Genomic DNA, 6659 nt, shown 5'->3' on the forward strand with positions numbered 1-6659 from the left:
TATATAGCCTATATAATATAAAACTGCTGATAATATATTATGAAATTTGTTCTATATTGTGAATCCCTTATTGTGTTTAAACAAGCAAATACATGTAATTAAATAGAAATGTATAACGATTGAAATGTTATAAAAATACAAACTTGTATAATATTGAGCTTATTTAATAATAAATAAGAATAAATTTCATTTTTACTTCTGAGTATAACTGCACTGCCAATCATAGCCCCAATTTTCAATGTTAACTATAGTTTTTTTGCTTTTATGAATTTATCAAATAAAGTGTCTAACTGTGAAGATTTATATTGTTGTAATTGTCTTTAATGACACATTGATTTGTGCTCACATCCTCTATGCATGTTGACGCTGACGCATAGGATTCCTCTTTGTATTAATATGTGTTTTCATCCATTTTATCATTGCAACAGTACAGCTCCTTATAATGCTCCACACGCCTCCTGATTGTTTCCTGGTTCAGAGGCCTTTATCTAGTCTTTGACCCGTGCTGTGGTTCAGTTCATCATTGACAGCTTGGAGTGAAAAGAAGAAAATCTCTGCTGCAAACATACCTCTCTGGTTTATTGTGAGACCACCAACCCCAGCTTTGCAATGACTGCCATCGTCCTCCTCAGCAAAAGAACCGCTATCTCTCACCAAGTGAACTGTGCTTCAAATCTTGAAATTGCGTTCCCCTCATTGCATGTGGAGAAATAGCTTGGACTGGGCACATCAGGACTGTTGTAGATTTGTAGATTAGAGGGAGCCATCTCCAAAATAGCCCCACATTTCTTCCACAGTAGTGAACAGTGACATTGGAAGTACAGCACCAAACATGTTACCTTTGTGTTATGCATCTAATTTCACTGCATAATTAGCATTTAATAATTATTCTATATCGCAAGCCAAATGAAATGTTAAAGTTTTACATTAGGAGTTGTTCTTCACCAAAACTGGCTTGCAGTTCTGTGCTAATGGGGATAGTGTAGAGAAATTTCTTTACTTTTAGCAGGGAGTAAAACATATTTGTAAAATGTTAATGTAACAGTATATTTAATTGCTGCAAATCACGATGATTATATAATATTATTGTCAGTTTTCCAATTTAGTCCGTGTTTAATTAATATTTAGTATTTACTGGGTCTTTTCAGCTCATGAAAATATTAAAGGACAAGTTCGGTATTTTACACTTAAAGCCCTGTTTACATATCGTTTCTGATGAAATAAAACGGTTAAGATTAAAATTTGGACAAATGCTGCTGTCCCGAGAATTTTAGGTTTCTTGTGAGGTACGGTAGGCTATTACTCCGCCGCCGGAAACTGAAGTGGGGTTGTTTTCTTCTTCTTCTTCGTGTTTTTTTTTTTTTTACGGCGGATCGCAAACAATGAAATGCCAGTGGTTTGCTTGCAAAGGTGCATTATCGTCACCAACTGGGCTGGAGTGTCTATAATTCAAGCTCTCAACGGAAGAATCTACGGGTGTGAGACGTTTGGAAAAATAGGTCCACAGTTTTACAACGAATGGTAAAACACCTGTTGGAAAGCATCTTTTGCAGCGATTTTTGTGTGAGCATATCAGTGAACACCCCTGACCACTCGGTGAGTTTCACGTCTTTGTAAACGAAAGTTTAATGCGTTTTAGGAAGGACTGTTTCAGTGCACCTATACAACCAGTCTACTGGTGGGGGGGAAAGCGAAAGAAACCTAAAATTCTCGGGACAGCAGCATTTGTCCAAAATTTAATCTTAACCGTTCTATTTCATCAGAAACTATCTGTAAACAGGACTTTAAGTGTAAAATACCGAACTTGTCCTTTAATACATTTCATTTTAAATCAAATATACTTTGACCTCAACTAATAGTGTAAAATATGAAGCACAACCAGTTTGAGAAGCACTACTATAGTGCTTGAAAGAGGTGAACTTTCTTTCCCCCCAAAAATTCATGCACTAATTCTGACCGTCTAGTTCCTAACTACTTAGAACTCATTTTCCAGGAATACGATGAGCGTGGCACAGCGAAATACATATTTGTGTGTAGGATGTTTTAAATAACAGCTACGTCTGTGCTATCATTTCAACCATCAACTAATCCAGAGCGTCGGATATTCTATTGACAGATTTGCAGGATTGAGGTCATTGTGTTGCTGGATTAACATGCATCAGTGGATCTCCCTCTTCTCTGCCCGCATTTACCGATGTGGGCCAAACACAGTGGATCTGCCCTTAGCTCCTTTCACATCTCACTTGTATTTAATTCTGGTCAAAGGCAGTATGTCAAGCCAGTGCAACTGCACTTTTTCAAGTACATTTCAAAGTGTTTTGGATTTATTTGAGATAATGCTAGAACCATGTTTTTTTTTTATCTGAATTTACTCATAGATTTAACTTAAGTCATAATAGATTGCAAGTCAAAGATAGAAAATTATAGATATAAATGTCTTTTTCAGTGTTAGCCGTAGTCTTTACCACTGCACGACAAAAACCAAAACCTGTGGTTGTAAACATTCCGGCCTCACTTCACACTTCGTCAGTGTGTGCTGGAGCCATCATCGACGACCAGATGATCAAGTGCAAAAGCACTGAGAGTGGAGGACTTGGCATCCCCTTACAGAGGAACTGTAACGTATAAAAGCAGGCGCAACGGCAATCTTCCACAAGTTCATGTGGGAGGAGGATAAATGATAAACTAAGGAAGAAGAGAAAGATTGATTTTTAATAGAAACATTGAGGCAGGATTGAATTTGGTGGGATATCAGTTCTTCACACAAAAAAAGTGATGTGTGGAAAAGAAAGTTTAGAGGTTACTACTCTGCAGCAAAGTCATCATTATTATCTGTTGCTTATTCACAAAATTTATAGTAGAGGTATTGTAACACATCATTTATTGATAGTAATGTTTTGAGAGCATGGCTTCCCATAAAAGATAAAAATTATGATACAATTATGATTGGTAACCAGAAGGTTGCTGATTTGATTGTGCTCTGCAATTTTTGAAAATAGACATTCAGAAGGGCTTCAACAACCTTGGCATAGCGGAACATTTTAAGTTACTGTTATGTCAGAAGCACATTTTAAAGGTATTTGGTTTTGAAACCATCTTTTTGAAAATTTCAAAACTTTTATAAGGAATATAAACGTGGAATTGTGAGAAAAAAAGTTCTTCTTAGGCTGATTGATTTGTACATTATGTTTAATTGGAGAATAAGTGAGGCCTCGGGTTAGCTGACTTTGCTCTTTGTTTGAGAAAAAGATCTGGAAGTGGTCTGTACGATTGGCTGTCCGATAGATTTGTCTGAAGTATTCAAATATTTGAGAAGAAATCTCTTTTCTCCAGTTTAAGATATTTAGAGGCTGTTGAACTGCTTGGGCTTGAAAGATTTTTACAGTGTCTGAAATATATTCCCCAGAGCTACTGACAAACTCTGAGAAGAGCATTGCAAGTTCAACAAATCTCACTTGAAAGTACAGATGAAGCATTTCTGTGCTTTTTGAAAAGAATATGAAGTCAGCCTGTATTCACTTAGCCCCATGCGTATTTAATCTAATTCTTTTTGCTGAGTCATCATGTTGTGGTTTTTTAAGATTGCACTTAGTGTTTTTAGGAGGCTGTTAGAAAGAACTGCAAATTCTAAGCAGAAGCGATTTCAGAACAGTATTTGCAAATATTGAAAAGATTAACAGCAAAGGACTGGATATCTACAGCAGAGCTTTTACAGTAACGCCACGGGAGGCCTGATGCTGCCCAATTCTCTGTAATTGCCAGTATATGCGCTTTCAGCTCTGTGAATAGAGCTGGACAATTTTGTTTTATCTAATTTGTCGAGGAACACATTACTGTTTTGCTCTAGTAGTCAAGTGAATCAATGAAAGGTAAAACCGTAGTAACATGTCAAATCCAGTATGAAAAGCTGCAGTTAAGATACAATTGGGAAAAAAAAGGGTAGTCTGGAGTGTCAGAATGTCATGCATTCATTAAAGCACTTCCTTAATATTCTGACTTGGTTGAACTCATTTCTGCAATTGCCTGATTTGAGGCAATGTCGGAAATGTGGAATTAGCTTTTGTCTTCGGCTGTTTTAATTTGATTGGACACAAGAGAAGCAGGTTGGGAGGTCGAGGGATTAAGGCAGAGTAGCTCAGGGGTCTGTGAAAAGACGCAAGTCTTATGAGAATGAATGAATAAGGCGAAAGACTATCAAAAAGCTGGATGTTGCTATATTTTTGGACACATTTTCTCTTACAGCTTGCACAGTTTGTTTGGAGGCCGTCTCTTGTTTTGCGTCTGGCAAGTGCTGCTGCTTATTGCTTTGATCCGTGACAGCCAGTTATTTCTCTTCTGTTTCTGAGTGCTGTCACCCGGTGACTCTAGACCTCCGGACCAACACACGCTGTCTCCAACAAACATTAGGCCAGTTGTAAACACATAGTTCCCTCTCCCTCCCGCTCTCTTTTAGTCTCTCTGACACATAACTTCACCCTTTTTGCATGACTTTTTTTTTCGCACAGTGACTTTCATGTGTCCTGAGAGAGCAGGGATAATTGAAACACTTTTTGGTTTTTGCTCATTTATTCAGAAAATGTTTAGACTACAGCTTTGCCTCAGACTTCTCTAAAAAGTCAGCAGCCAGAACTCGTCAAATCAGTTTATAACTTAATCCAGTCTAATACAATTAAACTACAAGACAATCACAAGAAAGCTTAAATTGATGTTTGCAGCCCATTTTACTACTGTAATGTGATATACAACATATCAGAATATATATATATATATATATATATATATATATATATATATATATATATATATATATATATATATATATATATATATATATACCAGTCAAATGATGATCCATGAGAAATCATTCTAATATGCTGATTTGGTGCTCAAGAAACATTTATTATTAATAGTGTAGAAAACAGTTTTTGCTGCTTAATATTTTGTGGAAACCATGATATAATCCTTCCTGAAGTATCATTGTCATTTTCAACATTGATGATGATTTTAATTGAGCACCAAAGATTTTGAATGATTTCTGAAGGATCATGTGACACTGAAGACTGGAGTAATGATAATAGAAATTCAGGTTTACAATCACAGGAATAATATATATTACAATAATACAATATAATAATACATTTTAAATATAATAACAGAAAACAATTATTGTAAATTAAATTTAAAATATTACCGTTTTGATTGTATTTGTATCAAATAAATGCAGCCTTGGTGAGCTTAAGAGACTTCTTTCAAAAAATAAAACAAATATTATTGACCAATAGGCCTAGTGTATTGATTGGTTAAAACAATGTCTAAAGTTGCTGCCTTAAACACCCAAATTGATTGTAATTAAAAATGTAAGTAATTTCACCTTAAATTATATTAAACTGAAAATTAGCTGAATCTTGAATTATACATACACACACACACACATACACATATATATATATATATATATATATATATATTTTTTTTTTTTTTTTTTTTTTTTTTTACTGTGTATTCAGTAGCCCGGATAGCCCAAGTGACGTTGTCGGAAAGGGAAAACCATTTCAGAAAAAGAGCAAAGTACATCTTGATTAAAGATTATGAAGTAAATTTTTTTTTTCTCATACCTTTGGGATAACATGCACAGATGAACTGTTTACAAAAAAGCCCAGGAACATGCATTAATAAAGTAAATAAGGTCATGTTGACTTTAAAGGTGCTTAGCAACATTTCGTTCAAAATGAGTTTGTTTGTTGTTTCAAAAGGATTTTACATTCAAGATGATAAAATGATGTCGATTTATAGATAGCAGGAAAAATCTAGGCCCCTATTCCATCCGTCTTCGTATGCCTCCCTTTTGTTAATAATTATAATAAATTATAAATAATTGTGTGTGTGTATAATTCATCTGGCTCCAGAAGTGAGTAGTTTGTAGCGTGCAGGGAGACAAAATAATGATATGACTACACAGATCAAACCAGGTATTAAAGAGCTGTCACATGAAACGGGAGCACCTGCTGCGAGAGGATGTTTGTGACAACAGGAGGAGGCCTGCAGAAAAGAGACAGAAGGGGGGTTAGGTGTTGACAGGATCCAGTGTTGACTCAAACACTTATAAAGAATTCAACTCTTTCAACTCGCGTTGTGCAATCGTTCAGCGGCGGTTGCAAAACATCTCCTGCATCATGCTAAATGTGCCGTGGCGGCAAATCGATCACACAACCGGCAATGATTTCACCTACTTTCGTGCACAGTCCAGGATCTCACTGTTCTAAATGAGGGGGATTCTTGTCGGAGACTCTTCTAATTTTGAACAATCCAAAAGCATTGTATATTATTAGAAAAAAAAGTCAAATTATTGTCCTGACACAACATGGCTTTTTTTGTTTATCAAATTTTTCATAATTTATCCAAATTGTTGGAAAGATCTTAAATGTACATCAGTGTTTAGCCCAAGATTTCAAAGTCGTTGTTTTGAGAATATTCTCATTATAGGCCATTTACGAGAATTAAAATCATAAAGTTTGAAGAATTAAGTTGTAACATGACTTTAAAGTATAATATTTGGAATATATTCCCCTAATGCTGTGACTTTTCTCTTAAAGGTTTTATTTTATTTCTACATTTTTTTATTAAAACAGCACTTTACAAGTGACACTGCAGATCCTCAT

Source organism: Squalius cephalus (genome assembly GCF_949319135.1).
Source record: "Squalius cephalus genome assembly, chromosome: 17".
NCBI classification, from domain to species: domain Eukaryota; kingdom Metazoa; phylum Chordata; class Actinopteri; order Cypriniformes; family Leuciscidae; genus Squalius; species Squalius cephalus.